At 46.7% G+C, this 23,858-nt stretch overlaps 1 protein-coding gene across 2 annotated transcripts in view; it reads right to left on the reverse strand.

Moving 5' to 3' along the window:
- Window positions 1-23,858, reverse strand: part of LOC143805334 (phospholipid-transporting ATPase ID-like) — a 159,292-nt gene that overhangs the window by 126,762 nt on the left and 8,672 nt on the right. Inside the window, exon 1 of one of the 2 annotated variants that reach the window (XM_077284572.1) lies at window positions 19,871-20,056. The exons of the other annotated variant lie outside the window; for it this stretch is intronic. The gene's annotated coding sequence lies outside the window, so the exon portion shown is untranslated. Of the gene's footprint in view, window positions 1-19,870; window positions 20,057-23,858 lie in introns of those variants that run through there. 2 annotated transcript variants of the gene reach the window in all.

Raw genomic sequence — 23,858 nt, forward strand, 5'->3', positions numbered from 1 at the left:
CTGAGGAACAGTCCAGTTCTTTTTCTCATTGGCCCAGGTAAGCTGCTTCTGGCATTGTCTACTGGTCATGAGTGGCTTGACACAAGGAATGCGACACTTGTAGCTGTGAGGCAGTGACCGATGTTACATGTGAGGGGCAATGACTGGTGTTTATGTGAGGGTCGCTATATGTTCCCCCCAGGATGCGCACGGAGGCGTACTGAGGCCATGGGAGTGCATTGCAGTCACAAGCGTTGCTGTGATCGTAATGCGAAATAAAAAGTAAGTGTTAGACCTGGACAAGCTATTTGTCCAGGTCAGATTTAAGAAAACCTGCTTGGCTTTTGTGTTTTGAAACTAACTACAGGATGGTAGTGGTGCAGTCCGTTTCATTCCTGGCCGGTTTTTCCATCTGGCTGAATGCCACAGGTTGCTTGTAAAAAATCCTGAAGCCGAGGGTTGGGTGTGTGAGGGCCAGAGTCAGTTTGGTGTTTGCTAGAGTGCAGAGCAGTTGGCTCTGCAGAGCTCCAACTGTGTGAGGCAACACAGGCCAGCGGAGTCAAACAGCCAAGGGAGCTGAGAGGTCTGGCACCCACAACATACACAGCGGTGCAGTCGCCCACGGCAACTGATCTCGGAGGTGGACTGGCATGTTTATCAGCTGCAATCCAGAGGACATGGTTCCCAGCTGTGATCCATCCAGAGGATATTGTATGCTGTGCATTATTTGTGAGTTAAACATTAACCCCTTCATGACCTTGCCGTTTTTTGCAATTCTGACCAGTGTCCCTTTATGAGGTAATAACTCAGGAACGCTTCAACGGATCCTAGCGATTCTGAGATTGTTTTTTCGTGACATATTGGGCTTCATGTTAGTGGTAAATTTAGGTCGATAATTTCTGAGTTTATTTGTGAAAAAAACGGAAATTTGGCGAAAAATTTTGAAAATTTCGCAATTTTCACATTTTGAATTTTTATTCTGTTAAACCAGAGAGTTATGTGACACAAAATAGTTAATAAATAACATTTCCCACATGTCTACTTTACATCAGCACAATTTTGGAAACAAATTTTTTTTTTGCTAGGAAGTTATAAGGGTTAAAATTTGACCAGTGATTTCTCATTTTTACAACAAAATTTACAAAACCATTTTTTTTAGGGATCACCTCACATTTGAAGTCAGTTTGAGGGTTCTATATGGCTGAAAATACCCAAAAGTGACACCATTCTAAAAACTGCACCCCTCAAGGTGCTCAAAACCACATTCAAGAAGTTTATTAACCCTTCAGGTGTTTCACAGCAGCAGAAGCAACATGGAAGTAAAAAATGAACATTTAACTTTTTAGTCACAAAAATGATATTTTAGCAAAAATTTTTTTATTTTCCCAAGGGTAAAAGGAGAAACTGGACCACGGACGTTGTTGTCCAATTTGTCCTGAGTACGCTGATACCTCATATGTGGGGGTAAACCACTGTTTGGGTGCACGGCAGGGCTCGGAAGGGAAGGAGCGCCATTTGACTTTTTCAATGAAAAATTGGCTCCAATCTTTAGCGGACACCATGTCGCGTTTGGAGAGCCCCCGTGTGCCTAAACATTGGAGCTCCCCCACAAGTGACCCCATTTTGGAAACTAGACCCCCCAAGGAACTTATCTAGAAGCATAGTGAGCACTTTAAACCCCCAGGTGCTTCACAAATTGATCCGTAAAAATGAAAAAGTACTTTTTTTTCACGAAAAAATTATTTTAGCCTCAATTTTTTCATTTTCACATGGGCAACAGGATAAAATGGATCCTAAATTTTGTTGGGCAATTTCTCCTGAGTACACCAATACCTCACATGTGGGGGTAAACCACTGTTTGGGCACATGGTAAGGCTCGGAAGGGAAGGAGCGCCATTTGACTTTTTGAATGAAAAATTATCTCCATCGTTAGCGGACACCATGTCGCGTTTGGAAAGCCCCTGTGTGCCTAAACATTGGAGCTCCTCCACAAGTGACCCCATTTTGGAAAGTAGACCCCCCAAGGAACTCATCTAGAGGCATAGTGAGCACTTTAAACCCCCAGGTGCTTCACAAATTGATCCGCAAAAATGAAAAAGTACTTTTTTTTCACACAAAATTTCTTTTAGCCTCAATTCTTTCATTTTCACATGGGCAACAGGATAAAATGGATCCTAAAATTTGTTGGGCAATTTCTCCTGAGTATGCCGATACCTCATATGTGGGGGTAAACCACTGTTTGGGTGCACGGCAAGGCTCGGAAGGGGAGGCGTGCCATTTGACTTTTTGAATGGAAAATTAGCTCCAATCGTTAGCGGACACCATGTCGCGTTTGGAGAGCCCCTGTGTGCCTAAACATTGGAGCTCCCCTACAAGTGACCCCATTTTGGAAACTAGACCCCCCAAGGAACTTATCTAGATGCATAGTAAACACTTATAACCCCCAGGTGCTTCACAGAAGTTTATAACGCAGAGCCGTGAAAATAAAAAAATAATTTTTCTTTCCTCAAAAATGATTTTTAGCCCAGAATTTTTTATTTTCCCAAGGGTAATAGGAGAAATTGGACCCCAAATGTTGTTGTCCAGTTTGTCCTGAGTACGGTGATACCCCATATGTGGGGGTAAACCACTGTTTGGGCGCACGGCAGGGCTCGGAAGGGAAGGCACGCCATTTGGCTTTTTGAATGGAAAATTAGCTCCAATCATTAGCGGACACCATGTCGCGTTTGGAGAGCCCCTGTGTGCCTAAACATTGGAGCTCCCGCACAAGTGGCCCCATTTTGGAAACTAGACCTCCCAAGGAACTAATCTAGATGTGTGGTGAGCACTTTGAACCCCCAAGTGCTTCACAGAAGTTTATAACGCAGAGCCATGAAAATAAAAAATAATTTTTCTTTTCTCAAAAATGATTTTTTAGCCCACAATTTTTTATTTTCCCAAGGGTAATAGGAGAAATTGGACCCCAAAAGTTGTTTTCCAGTTTCTCCTGAGTACGATGATACCCCATATGTGGGGGTAAACCACTGTTTTGGCACACGTCGGGGTTCGGAAGGGAAGTAGTGACGTTTTGAAATGCAGACTTTGATGGAATGCTTTGCGGGCGTCAGGTTGCGTTTGCAGAGCCCCTGATGTGCCTAAACAGTAGGAACTCCCCACAATTGACTCCATTTTGGAAACTAGACCCCCAAGGGAACTTATCTAGATGTGTAGTGAGCACTTTGAACCCCCAAGTGCTTCACAGAAGTTTATAACGCAGAGCCGTGAAAATAAAAAATGTGTTTCCTTTCCTCAAAAATATTTTTTTAGCCCAGAATTTTTTTATTTTTGCAAGAGTAACAGGAGAAATTGGACCCCAAAAGTTGTTGTCCAGTTTCTCCTGAGTACGCTAATACCCCATATGTGGGGGTAAACCACTGTTTTGGCACACGTCGGGGTTCGGAAGGGAAGTAGTGACGTTTTGAAATGCAGACTTTGATGGAATGCTCTGCGGGCATCAGGTTGCATTTGCAGAGCCCCTGATGTGCCTAAACAGTAGGAACTCCCCACAAGTGACTCCATTTTGGAAACTAGACCCCCAAGGGAACTTATCTAGATGTGTGGTGAGCACTTTGAACCCCCAAGTGCTTCACAGAAGTTTATAACGCAGAGCCGTGAAAATAATAAATGTGTTTCCTTTCCTCAAAAATATTTTTTTAGCCCAGAATTTTTTATTTTTGCAAGAGTAACAGGAGAAATTGGACCCCAAAAGTTGTTGTCCAGTTTCTCCTGAGTACGCTGATACCCCATATGTGGGGGTAAACCACTGTTTGGGCACACGCCGGGGCTCGGAAGGGAAGTAGTGACGTTTTGGAATGCAGACTTTGATGGAATGGTCTGCGGGCATCATGTTACGTTTGCAGAGCCCCTGATATGCCTAAACAGTAGAAACCCCCCACAAGTGACCCCATTTTGGAAACTAGACCCCCCAAGGAACTTATCTAGATGTGTGGTGAGCACGTTCAACCCCCAAGTGCTTCACAGAAGTTTACAACGCAGAGCCGTGAAAATAAAAAATCATTTTTCTTTCCTCAAAAAAGATGTTTTAGCAAGCAATTTTTTATGTTCACAAGGGTAACAGGAGAATTTGGACCCCAATATTTGTTGCCCAGTTTGTTGTGAGTACGCTGATACCCCATATGTGGGGGTAAACCACTGTTTGGGCACACGTCAGGGCTCGGAAGGGAAGTAGTGACATTTGAAATGCAGACTTTGATGGAATGGTCTGCGGGCGTCACATTGCATTTGCAGAGCCCCTGATGTGCCTAAACAGTAGAAACACCCCACAAGTGACCCCATTTTGGAAACTAGACCCCCGAAGGAACTTATCTAGATGTGTGGTGAGCACTTTCAACCCCCAAGTGCTTCACAGAAGTTTATAACGCAGAGCCGTGAAAATAAAAAATAATTGTTCTTTCCTCAAAAATTATGTTTTAGCAAGTAATTTTTTATTTTTGCAAGGGTAACAGGAGAAATTGGACCCCAACAGTTGTTGCCCAGTTTGTCCTGAGTACGCTGGTACCCCAAATGTGGGGGTAAACCACTGTTTGGGCGCACGTCGGGGCTTGGAAGGGCGGGAGCACCATTTGACTTTTTGAACGCAAGATTGGCTGGAATCAATGGTGGCGCCATGTTGCGTTTGGAGACCCCTGATGTGCCTAAAACAGTGGAAACCCCTCAATTCTAACTTCAACACTTACCCCAACACACCCCTAATCCTAATCCCAACTGTAGCCATAACCCTAATCACAACCCTAACCCCAACACACCCCTAACCCTATCCGTAACCCTAACCACAAGCCTATTCTTAACCCTATTTCCAACCCTAGCCCTAATTCCAACCCTAACCCTAAGGGTATGTGCCCACGTTGCGGATTCGTGTGAGATTTTTCCGCACGATTTTTGAAAAATCTGCAGGTAAAAGGCACTGCGTTTTGCCTGCGGATTTACAGCAGATTTCCAGTGTTTTTTTGTGCGGATTTCACCTGCGGATTCCTATTGAGGAACAGGTGTAAACCGCTGCGGAATCCGCACAAAGAATTGACATGCTGCGGAAAATACAATGCAGCGTTTCTGCACGGAATTTTCCGCACCATGGGCACAGCAGATTTGGTTTTCCTTAGGTGTACATGGTACTGTAAACCTGATGGAAAACTGCTTCGAATTCGCAGCGGCCAATCCGCTGCGGATCCGCGGCCAATCCGCTGCCAATCCGCTGCGGATCCGCGGCCAATCCGCTGCCAATCCGCTGCAGATCCGCGGCCAATCCGCTGCGGATCCGCGGCCAATCCGCTGCGGATCCGTGGCCAATCCGCTGCCAATCCGCTGCAGATCCGCGGCCAATCCGCTGCGGATCCACTGCGGATCCGCGGCCGATCCGCTGCGCATCCGCGGCCGATCCGCTGCGGATCCGCGGCCGATCCGCTGCGGATCCGCTGCGATCCGCGGCCGATCCGCTGCGGATCCGCTGCGATCCGCGGCCGATCCGCTGCGGATCCGCGGCCGATCCGCTGCGGATCCGCGGCCGATCCGCTGCGGATCCGCTGCGATCCGCGGCCGATCCGCTGCGGATCCGCTGCGATCCGCGGCCGATCCGCTGCGGATCCGCGGCCGATCCGCTGCGGATCCGCGGCCGATCCGCTGCGGATCCGCGGCCGATCCGCTCTGTGTGCACATGCCATAACCCTACCCCTACCCGTAACCCTAACCCTACCCCTAACCCTACCCCTAGTTCTAACCCTAACCCTAGTGGTAAAAGAAAAAAAAATATTTTCTTTATTTTATTATTGTCTCTACCTATGGGGGTGATAAAGGGGGGGGGGTTTATTTATTATTTTTTTATTTTGATCGCTGTGGTAGAACCTACCACAGCGATCAAAATGTACCTGTAACGAATCTGCCAGCCTGCAGATTCGGCGGGCGTACTGAGCATGCGCCCGCCATTTTCCAAGATGGCGGCGCCCAGCGAGGAGACGGCCGGACACCGGGAGGATCGGTAAGTATGAGGGGGTGGTGGGGGGGGTGGATCGGAGCACAGGGGGGGGGATCGGAGGACGGGGGGAGCGGACAGGAGCACGGGGGAGCGGACAGGAGCACGGGAGAGCGAACAGGGGGACGGAGGGGGGTACCTGACAGAACGGACGACTGGGGAGGAGATCGGGGGCGGTGGGGGGGGCCAGTACATGATTTCCAGCCATGGCAGATGCTATTGCAGCATCGGCCATGGCTGGATTGCAATATTTCACCATTTTCATAGGTGAAATATTGCAAATTGCTCTGATTGGCTGTTGCACTTTCAACAGCCAATCAGAGCGATCGTAGCCACGTGGGGGCAAAGCCACCCCCCCTAGGCTGAAGTACAACTCCCCCTCTCCCTGCAGATCGGGTAAAATAGGAATTAACCCTTTCACCCGATCTGCAGGGATGCGATCATTCCATGACGCCGCATAGGCGTCATGGGTCGGGAAGGGGTTAAAGAGACTTTTGCTTTGAACTTTGCTGGGTCACTGCCTCATCACTGCATAGGGTGCTACTGCTGCACTACATAGCCCATGTCCTGGATATGTCGGTGTGTGGTGGCTCTTGCAGCAATGTCTCCAGGAGCAGTGCACTCCTTGTGAATCTCCCCCACATTTTGGAATGGCCTTTTCTTAACAATCCTTTCAAGGCTGCGGTTATCCCGGTTGCTTGTGCACCTTTTTCTACCACACTTTTTTCCTTCCACTCAACTTTCCATTAATATGCTTGGATACAGCACTCTGTGAACAGATGGCTTATTTAGCAATGACCTTTTGTGGCTTCCCCTCCTTGTGGAGTGTGTCAATGACTGCCTTCTGGACATCTGTCAAGTCAGCAGTCTTCCCCATGATTGTGGAGCCTACTGAAACAGACTAAGAGACCTTTTTAAATGCTTAGGAAGCCTTTGCAGGTGTTTTTTGTTAATTATTCTAATTTACTGAGATAATGACTTGTGGGTTTTCATTGGCTGTAAGCCATAATCATCAACATTAACAGAAATAAACACTTGAAATAGATCACTCTGTGTGTAATGACTATATATAATATATGAGTTTCACTTTTAGTACTGAAGAACTGAAATAAATTAACTTTTTGATGATATTCTAATTTTGTGAGAAGCACCTGTATCATAGGTCTATACAAGCATTGGTCTTCTAATATGTGTCAAAGAGATTATCTGGACCCCTTAGGTTCCAGGGTCTGGGTACGATTCCAACCACCTAATATTGTTACCCGCCAGACTAAAATTGTGCCCGTGGTACAGTTCGGTGGAGGAGGGATAATACTATGGGCTTATTTTCAGGGATCAGCCTCTTAGTAAAAGGAAATCTTAATACTTTAGTACAAGACATTGTGGACCATTGTAGGTTCCAGCTTTGTGACAACTGTTTGGGGAAGGTCCAGTACTGTTCCCCATGACTGTGCCCTGTGCACTAGGTCCATAAAGGAATGGCTGGAGAACTTTGGTGAAAGAACATGACCGGCCGCACAGAGCCCGGACCTCTAGTCCATCCAACACTTTTGTAATAAACTGGAAAGCACATTATGAGCCTGTCATCTCCCCAACATCAGTGTCTGACCACACTAAATGCTCTTCCGGATGAATGAGGAAAAGCTCCAAGAGACACCTCCAAAATCTTGTAGAAATCCTCCAGAGAAGAGTGAACATGAGGCCAGAATGGGAACATTATTACAGGAAGATGCCAGGGTGGGGACATTATTACAGGGAGAGGCCAGGGTGGGGACATTATTACAGGAAGAGGCCAGGATGGGAACATTATTACAGGGAGAGGCCAGGGTGGGGACATTATTACAGGGAGAGGCCAGGGTGGGGACATTATTACAGGGAGAGGCCAGGATGAGGACATTATCACAGGAAGAGGGCAGGATGGGGACATTATCACAGGAAGAGTCCAAAATGGGAATATTATTACAGGAAGATGCCAGGATGGGGACATTATTACAGGGAGAGGCCAGGATGGGGACATTATTACAGGGAGAGGCCAGAATGGGAACATTATTACAGGAAGATGCCAGGATGGGGACATTATTACAGGGAGAGGCCAGGATGGGGACATTATTACAGGGAGAGGCCAGGATGGGGACATTATTACAGGAAGAGGCCAGGAGGTGGGACATTATTACATGAAGAGGCCAGGATGGGGATATTACTACAGGGAGAGGCCAGGATGCGGACATTATTACAGGGAGAGGCCAGGATGGGGACATTAGTACAGGGAGAGGCCAGGATGGGGACATTATTACAGGAAGAGGCCAGGAGGTGGGACATCCAACATCCCACACTTTTGTAATAAACTGGAAAGCACATTATGAGCCTGTCATCTCCCCAACATCAGTGTCTGACCACACTAAATGCTTTTCCAGATGAATGAGGAAAAGCTCCAAGAGACACCTCCAAAGTCTTGTAGAAATCCTCCAGAGAAGAATGAACATTATTACAGGAAGAGACCAGAATGGGAACATTATCACAGGAAGAGGGCAGGATGAGGACATTATCACAGAGAGAGGCCAGAATGGGAACATTATTACAGGAAGATGCCAGGATGGGGACATTATCACAGGAAGAGGGCAGGATGGGGACATTATCACAGGGAGAGTCCAGAATGGGAATATTATTACAGGAAGATGCCAGGATGAGGACATTATTACAGGGAGAGGCCAGGATGGGGACATTATTACAGGTAGAGGCCAGGATGGGAACGTTATTACAGGAAGATGCCAGAATGGGGACATTATTACAGGAAGATGCCAGAATGGGGACATTATTACAGGAAGAGGCCAGAATGGGGACATTATTACAGGAAGAGGCCAGAATGGGGACATTATTACAGGAAGAGGCCAGGATGGGAACATTATTACAGGAAGATGCCAGAATGGGGACATTATTACAGGAAGATGCCAGGATGGGGACGTTATTACAGGAAGAGGCCAGGAGGTGGGACATTATTACAGGAAGAGGCCAGAATGGGGACATTATTACAGGAAGAGGCCAGAATGGGGACATTATTACAGGAAGAGGCCAGAATGGGGACATTATTACAGGAAGAGGCCAGGATGGGAACATTATTACAGGAAGATGCCAGGATGGGGACATTATTACAGGGAGAGGCCATGATGGGGACATTATTACAGGAAGATGACAGGATGGGGACATTATTACAGGAAGATGCCAGGATGGGGACGTTATTACAGGAAGATGCCAGGATGGGGACGTTATTACAGGAAGATGACAGGATGGGGACATTATTACAGGAAGAGGCCAGGAGGTGGGACATTATTACAGGAAGAGGCCAGGAGGTGGGACATTATTAGAGGAACAGGCCAGGATGGGAACATTATTACAGGAAGATGCAGAATGGGGACATTATTACAGGAAGATGCCAGGATGGGGAAATTATTACAGGGAGAGGCAATGATGGGGACATTATTACAGGAAGATGACAGGATGGGGACATTATTACAGGAAGAGGCCAGGAGGTGGGACATCATTACAGGAAGAGGCCAGGAGGTGGGACATTATTACAGGAAGAGGCAAGAATGGGGACATTATTACAGAAAGAGGCCAGGGTGGGGACATTATTACAGGAAGATGCCAGAATGGGGACATTACTACATGGTGATGAAGGGGGACCAAGACATCTGTCTTTATAGGATCTAGAATACCACATCTGACCAATATACTGTTGGGGGGCAAGGTCCAAATTTTGCACCGGATCCCATCAGACTCTAATTATGCACAGCAAAATGACTTGCTAGATGCTTCCAAACTGTCTCTAGAAGTTAGATATTGGGGGAGAGGGATAGTCATCATGAATTTCAACAGGAACCTACTCCCCTCATGCACAAAATATTGGTGCTGTAACGCCTTATATTTTCAGTATTCCCATTTTACTCTTTAGGACACCCCCATCCCATAAGACAGAACAAAGGGCAGCGCCATCTCCCGATGGCTGTTGGTATTGATGTACCACAAGACTACCGCCTTCTATCAGTAGCCACCAAGTAAGTCTTTTACCGCCCCGCAGAGCCGCACGCGTGCTCCTCCGCTCTCTGACTCTTCAGTTATTTTTACTTTTTCCTCTTTTCGTGCTTATGTTTCCTTCCACGGTTTGTACTGGAAGACATCTGTCTGGTTTCAATAAAATCTTGGCTCTTGTTCCTGTCTCTGTGCTGGGACATTATCTGAACTACACCCATTATTCGCCGCCGTGTTACTGTACACCCTGGAATGATGACACGCTGACGGCATGGAGCACGCTGGCACATCTGGAGGGGAGTTGGCAGGTTTGGCCTTATATACAAAAGAAGCTGTCAAAATCTCCATCTTGTCCATGCTAGCAGTGCGTGGAAATTGGACTGCACTCAGATGTCACCCGAGTGCAGCCGATGGTTACCACGCACTCATTGACTTGCATGGCCGAGAACGATCGGAATATCTGAACAAACTCGGGCAGGATACGATTTTTTTTTTTTTACCTCGGACAGGTTCTGTCTGAGGATAGAATCGGACATGTGCACGGCCCCATAGAGTAACATAGGTCTGAGTGCACTCCGATGTCTTGTCAGATAGCACTCGGACCGGAAATACAGAACCCAGAGCTATGGGAATGGAGGATGGTAATTACATGTGTTATGGAGCAAAGAAGCAGAAGATTCCAAGGACAAAGAACTGTACTGATGGGAAAATCTTCTATAAATATTAGGTGAGGCTCCCACCATGTTTCCTGTACAGATAACAGCTGTCCACAGCTTATCCACAGACAGTTCTGTACAGCAGCCGTATCAGCACCACTACCCAGCATGCACTGCGACGGCTAGAAAAAGTGCTATCTACAATGAGAAGGCCACTTACGTCAAGGAAATACGTCGGATAAGGGAACTTTGTTTTCTATGGAGCAGCTGCAACTGAAATCTCAGCTCTGACTACTGTTCAGGTCTTCTTATGCTGTCCATACACTTTCCATTATTGTCCTGGATCCTGCTGATTTCCATGGGATCTCTAAAGCAGCAGCAGACGCTTAAGACCCCCCATACACATTAGACTACTGTCGGCCAAACCCGCCATTATCGACAGCCTGATGTGTATAGAAGCATCAAAGGACTGTTTTCTACCAGATAAGCCGCCACCGGAGACAGGACAGAGGTTTTCCCATAGAGAGCGCAGGAGCGGTCACACCACACATCTATCTAAAGTGTACGGGGGTCTTCATCCTCCTTTTTTACATTAAATACCATGCAATATAAGCATGAGCCCTAGAGAATAGACCCACCCGAATCCCCTGAAAACTATCCCTGGTCATAAGGTAGTGCCAGGCCATAAAGTGCCTTCATAGTAGCGGCCATGATGCTATGTCACTCCTGTGCTTATAAAGAAATGTGCGCCAAATAGTAGTAGTGTCAATACCGTAACATAATTCAAGCAGATCTGCCCACCATTTATCCTATGCGACACTGTGCACATTTTTTTTTTCTAGAGATGGCATGAGAATGTTACTTTCTTTGCCAAAGTGCCAAAAAAAAGCGCAAGAAAATAAAAAGTGCACAAACATGCTGTCTGTCATATAACCCCTACAATAGGAGAAGAGCCACAAATTATAATGGAGGTCACAGAGGTTTTCCCAGCTATGCCAATTATGGTGTATATATATATATATATATATATATATATATATATATATATATATATATATATATATATATATATATATATATATATATGTACAATTGTTATGTTACACTTGCACTTTTGATGCTCTTTTGCCCTGTTTCCTGGGTGGTGTGGATCTGTGTCCTATATTCTTTTATTATACCTTTTAATCTTGGTTATGTCACGTTTCTGATTAATTACAAATAAAGGTTGTTATATTTTACTTCGGCCGTCTGCTTCCATTTTCTTTGGGTTTCTGCAATCAGCATCTGCTTAGATGTCTCTCTCTGTTCCTGTGCCAGTCTGTGCAGACATATATTAATTAGTGCAGGAGAAGAGCAGTCAGGAAGAAAGGATCCCTGATGTGTTCATGGCCAGAAGTGAAATAACACAAAGCAGAAAGAGGATGCCTTACACAGGTATTTAGATTTGTTTCTTGAAAGTCTGGGTAGCAACCAATGTGGGAAACATTGACGCAACCACAGAAATTTCCATTTAAAACCTTTATACAGAACCTTTTTTTTTTTTTACTATGGGCTAACTACCTGCCTGTTCTACCCAGCACTGGCAAAGAACAGTCACTGACCGCTCCTGCCGGCGATTCAGCTGCTCCATGTCAACAGAGCAGCTCTTCCACTTCTAGGCTGCTCTGTGGACAAAGTGTGACTGTTTACATCTTACTTATTGGCTGCTGACTCCCCGCAGTTAGGCAGCGGGAAGCAGGCTGTCAATCAGCATGACTCTGGCTGTCACGCCCTGTCATCAGAACGGAAAAGTAGTCGCCACTCTGTCGACGTGACGCCACCGGAAGTTGCAGAATCAGGAGCAATCAGTTACCGCTGTGTGCCGGCAGAGATCGGCGCTGGACAGACGAGGCACATGGCTAGCACCTACCTGCCTATTAGTTTTTAAGGCCATAGGGAAAAAAAATAGTCTTGGATAAACTCTTGGGTCTTATATTTTTTTTAAGTGCCTGGATAAAGCTGATATAGTAGGTGAAGTGTGGATACAGCAAAGAGCCGACCATCATGGATAACTGTTCAAATCTTGGAAATAGAGAAATGAAAAAAGTGAAATGAGACAATGGGTGTGGACTTCATACAAGAATCCATTAGTCACAGGCTAAAAATGAATGTGACCAGAGACGTGATCTGCGGAGAGCGTCTGCTCCCGTCCAGCACCGACATGTCGTGCAATGACTCATTTACATGACTCCACGTGTATCGCTGGGGAAGTTGTAACCTACCGCAAAGAATGCAGAGCGGAACATAATAACGTGTAATAACTGTGTATACATCACACCTGGACAACCTAAGAAAGCCATGCTGGAGAATTACACGGAAATATACTTCTAACATAGTAATAAATAATGACATTATGATCCCTCCAAGTTATGAGGAGGGAAGGTAAGTTCCCATCTTCCTCTAACGTGTCTGTCAGCAGAATACAGAATTCAGGTGCGGTTTACATTGGGAAGATGGCACGTTCTTACATTTACGTGTAGACTGACTTTACTAAAAATGAAACCACTGCGGAAAAGGTTCCTTCCACAAAGATTAGCCCTGTGCTGGCACTCCGCAAACCTTAAACGACTGCTGGCCAAATGGTGGTTCAGCCTGCAGATGTCTCGGCCGTCTCTCCTATACACGGGAGCGCTCACTCGGACAAGAACGCCTGTGTTTTCTGTCAGAAAGTTGATGGCAATCATCTCAGGGAGAACGAAAGGATCATCAGCCCAAAATTGTCCGACAATTGTCTGTTCGGGACCCCAATACACAACGGCCAACGTTAGTCTACTAAGTAAGGACTCAGGATCTTTACCTAGTGCTCTACGTAAGGTATAAAGCCACCACCTTCCATAACATCCACTGCCGTCATCCGTCCACTTTACAGTTCACTTTAATGGGAGCTGAGCTGCAGTACCTGAGAAGGCCACTACACCGTGTACGGAGCTGTACTTCCATGAGAACAGCTGATCATTGGGGTACTTGGTGGTAGACCCCCAATCATCTAATATCAATGACTTATCCTAAGGATAGGCCATCACTATCAAAGTCCTGGACAAACCATTGAAGCAAAAAAATCTTATGGATGAGGCCGACATGAAGATGGAGTAGAATCTGTTTATTGTGGTAAATTATCCTTAAAGGAAACCCTTCATCAGGTTTTCCCAATATGAAGTACGGCCACCACCTTTAGGGTATGTGCACACGTTCAGGTTTTTTCGCGTTTTTTTAGCGATAAAAACACTATAAAAACTCATTAAAAACGCATACATCATGCATCCTATCATTTAGAATGCATACTGCATGTTTTGTGCACATGGTGCGCTTTTTTCCGCAAAATAAACACATTGCGGTAAAAAAGGCAGCATGTTCATTGATTTTGCGGATTTTCTGTGTTTTTCCCGCAATTCTATGCATTTGGAAAAAAACGCGTCAAAAACGCATCAAAAACGCGAAAAAACTGCATGCGGATTTCTGGCAGAAATGTCCGGTTTTTGTCAGGAAAATTTCTGCTAGAAATCCTGACCTGTGCACATAGCCTAAAGGGTATGTGCACACGTCAGAATTTCTTGCAGAAATTTTCCTGACAAAAAAAACGGACATTTCTGCCAGAAATCCGCATGCGTTTTTTTCCGCGTTTTTTGTGCTTTTTTTGCGGTTTTTCCCAATGCATAGAACAGCGGGGAAAACGCAGAAAATCTGCAAAATTAATGAACATGCTGCTTTTTTTACCACAATGCGTTTATTTCGTGGAAAAAAAGCACCATGTGCACAAAACATGCAGTATGCATTCTAAATGATAGGATGCATAATGTATGCGTTTTTAATGAGTTTTTATAGCGAAAAAAAAACGCGAAAAAACCTGAACGTGTGCACATACCCTTAAGGCCTATCTTACAGCATTCTAGTAAGCTGTATGTGTATCCCCAGTCCTCTCTGCATAGCAAAAAAATAAAGAGCTTTTATTATACTCATAGACGGTGCGGTCTGGTACATGCACCCGTGTCCCCCAATCCCGCTCCTATGCAGGCGCACTTTTCTCTCCCTGTCATGAGCATAGCAAAGTATTGTAATGCACATTCGCCGGGAAAGGCCAAAAAGCGCAGATAGTTCAGAAGTAAAGCGGACACACGCGCACTACACTACTTTGCCCTTTCCTCAGCAGGGAGAGAGGAGTACAACTGTGCAGGAGTGAGATTGGGGGACACTGTGTAAATGGCGTATGACGCCCCATCTACTGGAAGCAGGGCAGGAGAATAGCAATTGTAGGAAGAAAGGAGGAGCGGTATTAAGACTAGAGACGCCCATCAGACCAGACAGCGCCATCTCCAGGTATAATAAAAACTTTATGTTTAAGGCATTTTTATTACTTACTGAAAAGTCAAAAGTGTACATACACTAAGATTACTCTGCCTTTAATTCTGGACTGCCCATATGATGATGTCATGTGTTTGGAAGCTTCTGATATGTTGCCAAAAGAACTGAGTTAATTAGAGACACACCTGTGGATGTATTTTAATGCACACCTGAAACACACTGCCTCTTTGTGTAGCATCATGGGAAAATCTCAAGAAATCAGCCAAGATATCAGGAAGAGCATTGTGGACTTGCACAAGTCTGGCTCATCCTTGGGCACAATTTCAAGACACCTGAAGGTGCCTCATTCATCTTTACAAACAATTCTAGGCAAGTGGAAACAAGATGGGAATGTCCAGCCATCATACCGCTCAGGAAGGAGACGGGTTCTGTGTCCCAGAGATGAGCGTGCTTTGGTCCAACATGTGCATATCAACCCAAGGACAAAAGCAAAACACCTTGTGAAGATGATGGCGGAAGCTGGTAAAATTGTGTCGATATCCACAGTGAAACAAGTACTGTATCAACATGGGCTGAAAGGCCACTCTGCCAGGAAGAAGCCATTACTCCAAAAGAAACATAAAAAGGCAGATTAATGTTTGCAAATGCCCACAGGAACAAAGACCTTAATTTTTGGAGACATGTCCTGTGGTCTGATGAAACTAAAATTGAACGTTTTGGGCATAATGACCATCGTTATGTTTGGAGGAAAAAGGGAGAAGCTTGGAAGCCTAAGAACACCATCCCAACTGTGAAACACGGTGGTGGCAGCATCATGTTGTGAGGTTGTTTTGTTGCAGGAGGGACTGGTACCCTTCACAAAATAGATGGAATCGTGAGAAAAGAAAATTATGTGGCAATAGTGAAGCAACATCTCAAGACATCAGCCAGGAAGTTACAGCATGGGCGGAAATGGGTCTTCTAACTGGACAAAATGACAAGGTGGCTCAAGGATAACAAAGTCAATGTTTTGGAGCGGCCATCAAGAAGCCCAGATCTCAATCCTATTGAAAATTTATGAAAATGCCGGTGCGAGCAAGGTGACCTACAGACCTGGATCAGTCACACCAGTTTTGTCAGGTGAGCCCGCATCAAAGCCGGGACATGTCAGCTGTTTTGAACAGCTGACATGTCCCCACAATAGCGGCGGGTGAAATCGCTATTCACCCGCCGCTATTAACCTGTTAAATGCCGCTGTCAAACGCAGACAGCGGCATTTAACTACCGCATCCGGCCGTGCGGCCGGATATGACGTCATCGCCGACCCCCGTCACATGATCGGGGGTCGGCGATGCATCGGGAAGGTAACCATAGAGGTCCTTGAGACCTCTATGGTTACTGATCGCAGGTAGCTGTGAGCACCACCCTGTGGTCGGCGCTCACAGCACACCTGCAATTCTGCTGTGTAGCAGCGATCTTATGATCGCTGCTACATAGCAGAGCCGATCGAGTTCTGCCTGCTTCTAGCCTCCCATGGAGGCTATTGAAGCATGGCAAAAGTGAAAAAAAAAAGTTAAAAAAAATAAAAAAAACATAAAAGTTTAAATCACCCCCCTTTCGCCCCAATCAAAATAAATCAATAAAAAAAAAATCAAACCTACACATATTTGGTATCGCCGCGTTCAGAATCGCCCGATCTATCAATAAAAAAAAAAGCATTAACCTGATCGCTAAATGGCGTAACGAGAAAAAAAATCGAAACGCCAGAATTACGTTTTTTTGGTCGCCGCGACATTGCATTAAAATGCAATAACGGGCGATCAAAAGAACGTATCTGCACCGAAATGGTATCATTAAAAATGCCAGCTCGGCACGCAAAAAATAAGCCCTCAGCCGACCCCAGATCATGAAAAATGGAGACGCTACGAGTATCGGAAAATGGCGCAATTTTTTTTTTTTTTTTAGCAAAGTTTGGAATTTTTTTTCACCACTTAGGTAAAAAATAACCTAGTCATGTTAGGTGTCTATGAACTCGTAATGACCTAGAGAATCATAATGGCAGGTCAGTTTTAGCATTTAGTGAACCTAGCAAAATAGCCAAGCAAAAAACAAGTGTGGGATTGCACTTTTTTTGCAATTTCACCGCACTTGGAATTTTTTTCCCGTTTTCTAGTACACGACATGGTAAAACCAATGATGCCGTTCAAAAGTACAACTTGTCCCCAAAAAAATAAGCCCTCACATGGCCAAATTGACGGAAAAATAAAAAAGTTATGGCTCTGGGAAGGAGGGGAGTGAAAAACGAAAACGGAAAAACGAAAAATCCCAAGGTCATGAAGGGGTTAAAGGTGATGGTCGTACTTTATATTGGGAATTCCTGGTGACAGGTTCCCTTTAATCACACGCTGGTCTTTAATACTTTATATACAGCAAAGGCTCCAATAATCCTGAATAAACAAGGTTCATTGCTCCTATACTATTGTCTATGCACCATATGGAACAATGACGTATAGGCAGTGTATAGCAGTATTATTAAAACAGTGTAATACTGTAATTCGGACACTGCACGCTTTTATTATTATAGCACAGTATAGCACTACTATTACAGGGCACTATTTGGATGCATTCACACAGGACTGATATAGATTAGCACAGAATCATACAGTAACCAGATCACAAACGACATGCGCATCTGCCCCTGCAGGATCTCATATTCAGGCTGCGCAGTAATTGTAGTCTGGAAACACAGAGACATGATAGGGGGAATTTATCATTAGGTTTTTTTTTATCATTTTTTCTATTTAGACGCATATTTATAACTTGTAAATGTTTTTAAAGGATGTCTAAAAAAAGTTGCAATTTCAATTTAGTAGAGGGAGGTGGCGTAAAAAGTGAGTAATATTTCTAGACAGAAGTGTAATAATATCTGAAAGAGTAAACGTCGTTTTAATTTTAAAAATCAATAGTACACATGAAAATGAGCAACTCTGATCAGAGAAGTCTGCTTCTTTCTCCTCCTGGACTGAATTTTAACTTTAAAGTCATGGATAAATTCTGTATTCATTGGTGCTTTTAAATTCTATGAAGAGGGGAGGAGGATGAGGCAGATAGAGCTAGTGGCAGAGACAGACATTCTACTGCAAGCTCCATAGAACAGTATAAGCCTATCTCAGTAAGGGAAAATCTATATTCACTGAACACAGAGGTTAGAATTGAGAATTTAGGGAATTAATCAACAGTCCTGGAGGAGAAAAAAAAAGCAGATTTCTCTGATAAGATATATTACAAAGTTTCTTTTTTTCACATATATTATTGATTTATGAAAAAAGAATGAAGGTTATTCTTTAATTAAGATGCGCCAAACGTATCAAACATTATGCACTAGTGTGATAATTTAGCAGCAAATAATGGCACAAGCAAAACTTACCTTCATGATAATCTTCCATACAGTATAATGGCCTGACATAGTCCTCCATACAGTCTAATGGCCTTACATAGTGCTCCATACAGTATAATGACCTCATATAGTCCTCCATACAATACAATGGCCTCATATAGCACTCCATAGAGTATAATGGCCTCACATAGTCCTCCATACAGAATAATGGGCCCCACATAGTCCTCCATACAGAATAATGGGCCCCACATAGTCCTCCATACAGAATAATGGGCCCAACATAGTCCTCCATACAGAATAATGGGCCCCACATAGTCCTCCATACAGTATAATGGGCCCAACATAGTCCTCCATACAGTATAATGGGCCCAACATAGTCCTCCATAAAGAATAATGGGCCCCACAAAGTCCTCCATATAGTATAATGTGCCCCACATAGTCCTCCATACAGAATAATGTGCACCACATAGTCCTCCATACAGTATAATGGGCTCCACATAGTACTCCATACAGTATGATGGGCCCCACACAGTCCTCCATACAGTATGATGGGGGGCGGTGCTGGCGTCACGGGACAAATATAATCACCCTGTTGGCCAAAATTGTTTGACATGTGTGACTATTTTGCAAAGTTTTTATTATTGATGCAATTGATGGTGCAAGAAAAATGTCTGCAAAATGCCGATACGCCTTTAAATAAAAGTGGTAGATGTCATCATATGCACCACACAACACTGATTTGCAGCCATCCATATGGACACAAGCAATAAGCAATTTAAGACCCCATAGACATATTTCACTGATATATAGAAATTGTAGATTGTGAGCCTTCGCGGGCAGGGTCCTCTCTCCTCCTGTACCAGTTGTGACTTGTATTGTTCAAGATTATTGTACCTGTTTTTAATTATGTATACCCCTCCTCACATGTAAAGCACCATGGAATAAATGGCGCTCTAATAATAAATAATAATAATATATAGATTGCCCCTGGGCACTCATCTTACGGACACTTTTTTGTGTACCATTCATATGGAGGAACATTTTTAACCCAACAGTGCCACCTCCCTATACTATGACATCCTGCAAATCTAAACTGAGACCAAACTTTTCATTCAAAGAATTAGCAAAGATGCCCAAGGGGTTAAATAACAGATTGAGCTCTGCTACCTCTGAGCATGCTAACTACACATAGTATGTCCATAGAAAACCATTATTCCATCCCACCCAGGACAGAGGGAGCTGCTGTTACATGGGGTCAGTGTTGTGTCCTGCTCACACAGTGGCAGTGGGATGTACATTCACAGGAGCACGTGTGGTGTGACCCTCCACCAGTGTTTTATCTGTGCCCCCTCCCCCTGGAATGTGACCAACACTCAGAGTCCCCAGGGGACGTGCTCCCTGCAGGACACCCCTGGGGTGCAGAACTCCCCCCTACCCCAGACATAACGCCCCACAGTGGGGGCACCTTACCCAGTGTGGGGGCTTCAGGCTGTCCCTCGGTCCCCCATCCTCAGTGAGTGAGGCACTGAGTGCTGGAGAGTGTCCAGGCTGAGGCAGCTTCCTGCAGATACAGGCTGATGTGTGGATGGCTGCTCTGCACGCTCAGTAAACACAGGCTGAGGAAGTTACAACACTCCACACACAGTCCTTCCCACTGAGGGTGCAGCCCCGGGAATAGTGAGAAGGAGTGTCCCTGTGTGACGGCCTGACACCCCTAAAGTATACACCACCCTCCTACAACACTGTGCCCCCCGCTCCTCAGACACCTCACTGCCACTCCACATTATCAAGACCTCAGTGCCACTGCCTGCACCCCACTCCACCCACACCTCACTGCCACTCCACATTATCAAGACCTCAGTGCCATTGTCTGCACCCCACTCCACCCACACCTCACTGCCACTCCACATTATCAAGACCTCAGTGCCATTGTCTGCACCCCACTCCACCCACACCTCACTGACACTCCACATTATCCACACCTCAGTGCCACTGTCTGCACCCTACTCCACATTATCAAGACCTCAGTGCCGCTGCCTGCACCCAACTCCACCCACACCTCAGTGCCACTCCATATTATCAACACCTCAGTGCCACTCCATATTATCAACACCTCAGTGCCACTCCATATTATCCACACCTCAGTGCCACTGCCTGCGCCCCACTCCACCCACACCTCACTGACACTCCACATTATCCACACCTCAGTGCCACTGTCTGCACCCCACTCCACCCACACCTCACTGACACCACATCCACACCTCAGTGCCACTGTCTGCACCCCACTCCACCCACACCTCACTGACACTCCACATTATCCACACCTCAGTGCCACTCCATATTATCCACACCTCAGTGCCACTGTCTGCACCCCACTCCACCCACACCTCACTGACACTCCACATTATCCACACCTCAGTGCCACTGTCTGCACCCCACTCCACCCACACCTCACTGACACCACATTATCCACACCTCAGTGCCACTGTCTGCACCCCACTCCACCCACACCTCACTGACACTCCACATTATCCACACCTCAGTGCCACTGTCTGCACCCCACTCCACCCACACCTCACTGACACTCCACATTATCCACACCTCAGTGCCACTGTCTGCACCCCACTCCACCCACACCTCACTGACACCACATTATCCACACCTCAGTGCCACTGCCTGCACCCCACTCCACCCACACCTCACTGACACTCCACATTATCCACACCTCAGTGCCACTCCATATTATCCACACCTCACTGACACTGTCTGCACCCCACTCCACCCACACCTCACTGACACTCCAAATTATCCACACCTCACTGACCCTCCACATTATCCACACCTCAATGCCACTACCTGCACCCAATGCCACCCTTTGACTCTCCACAGTGCTGCCAGCACAGGAATACTGTTAACAGCAAGTCCAAGTGTTTCATGCCCACTCAGGATGCAGCACTAGGGATTCTAAACAGAGAACCCAATAACTGTAACACAGCCAACACCATCAGCACCCACAACGCACTGAAACGTGCTGAAATTACAGAATTTGCACATTTTACCACTTCGGCATCAGTACACGACATCCAGCATGACTGACTCCTCAACAAAAAGGACTCCTGCATCCCTGACAACCCTAAACCTCATCAATGACCCCATACTACAGACCTCCCGCCTCACTGACCCCACACTAAATACCTCCAGCATCACTGACCCCACACTACACACCTCCCTCATCACTGACCCCACACTACACACCTCCCGCATCACTGACCCCACACCCCTCATACCTCCAGCATCACTGACCCCACACTACACACCCCCTGCATCACTGACCCCACACTACACACCTCCTGCATCACTGACCCCACACTACACTTCTCCTGCATCACTGACCCCACACTACACACCCCCTGCATCACTGACCCCACACTACACACCTCCTGCATCACTGACCCCACACTACACTTCTCCTGCATCACTGACCCCACACTACACACCCCCTGCATCACTGACCCCACACTACAGACCACCTGCATTACTGAGCCCACACTACACACCCCCTGCATCACTGACCCCACACTACACACCTCCCGCATCACTGACCCCACACTACACACCCCCTGCATCACTGACCCCACACTACAGACCACCGGCATTACTGAGCCCACACTAAATATCTCCTGCATCACTGACCCCACACTACACACCTCCCGCATCATTGACCCCACACTAGATACCTCCCGCCTCACTGACCCCACACTACAGACCTCCCGCCTCACTGACCCCACACTAAAAACCTCCTGCATCACTGACCCCACACTACACACCTCCCGCATCATTGACCCCACACTAGATACCTCCCGCCTCACTGACCCCACACTACATACCTCCCGCATCACTAACTCCACATTACACACCTTCCGCATCACTGACCTCACACTACATACCTCCCGCATCACTGTACCCAAACTACACACCTCCCGCATCACTGACCCCACACTACACACCTCCTGCATCACTGACCCCACACTACACACCTCCTGCATCACTGACCCCACACTAGATACCTCCCGCCTCACTGACCCCACACTACAGACCTCCCGCCTCACTGACCCCACACTAAAAACCTCCTGCATCACTGACCCCACACTACACACCTCCCGCATCATTGACCCCACACTAGATACCTCCCGCCTCACTGACCCCACACTACATACCTCCCGCATCATTGACCCCACACTAGATACCTCCCGCCTCACTGACCCCACACTACAGACCTCCCGCCTCACTGACCCCACACTAAAAACCTCCTGCATCACTGACCCCACACTACACACCTCCCGCATCATTGACCCCACACTAGATACCTCCCGCCTCACTGACCCCACACTACATACCTCCCGCATCATTGACCCCACACTAGATACCTCCCGCCTCACTGACCCCACACTACAGACCTCCCGCCTCACTGACCCCACACTAAAAACCTCCTGCATCACTGACCCCACACTACACACCTCCCGCATCATTGACCCCACACTAGATACCTCCCGCCTCACTGACCCCACACTACATACCTCCCGCATCACTAACTCCACATTACACACCTTCCGCATCACTGACCTCACACTACATACCTCCCGCATCACTGACCTCACACTACACACCTCTTGCATCACTGACTACACACCTTCCGCATCACTGACCCCACACTACACACCTCCTGCATTACTGACCTCACACTACACACCTCCCGCATCACTGACCTCACACTATGGACCTCCAGAATAACTGACCCCACACTACACACCTCCTGCATCACTGACCCCACACTACACACCTCCCGCATCACTGTACCCAAACTACACACCTCCCGCATCACTGACCCCACACTACACACCTCCTGCATCACTGACCCCACACTAAATACACCTCGTGCATCACTGACCCCACACTACACACCTCCCACATCACTGATCCCACACTACAGACCTCCTGCATCACTGACCCCACACTACAAACCTCCTGCATCACTGACCCCACACTACACACCTCCCGCATCACTGACCCCACAGTACACACCTCCCGCATCACTGACCGCACACTACACACCTCCCACATCACTGACTCCACACTACACACCTCCTGCATCACTGACCCCACACTAAATACCTTACCTCCTGCATCACTGACCCCATGCTGCACACCTCCTGCATCACTGACCTCACACTACAGACCTCCTGCATCACTGACCCCACACTACGCACCGCCGGCATCACTGACCCCACACTACACACCTCCCGCATCACTGACCCCACACTACACTTCTCCGGCATCACTAACTCCACACTACAGACCTCCCGCATCACTGACCCCACAGTACACACCTCCCGCATCACTGACCCCACAGTACACACCTCCCGCATCACTGACTCCACACTACACACCTCCTGCATCA

The sequence above is a fragment of the Ranitomeya variabilis genome, chromosome 1 (genome assembly GCF_051348905.1).
Source record: "Ranitomeya variabilis isolate aRanVar5 chromosome 1, aRanVar5.hap1, whole genome shotgun sequence".
NCBI lineage: Eukaryota > Metazoa > Chordata > Amphibia > Anura > Dendrobatidae > Ranitomeya > Ranitomeya variabilis.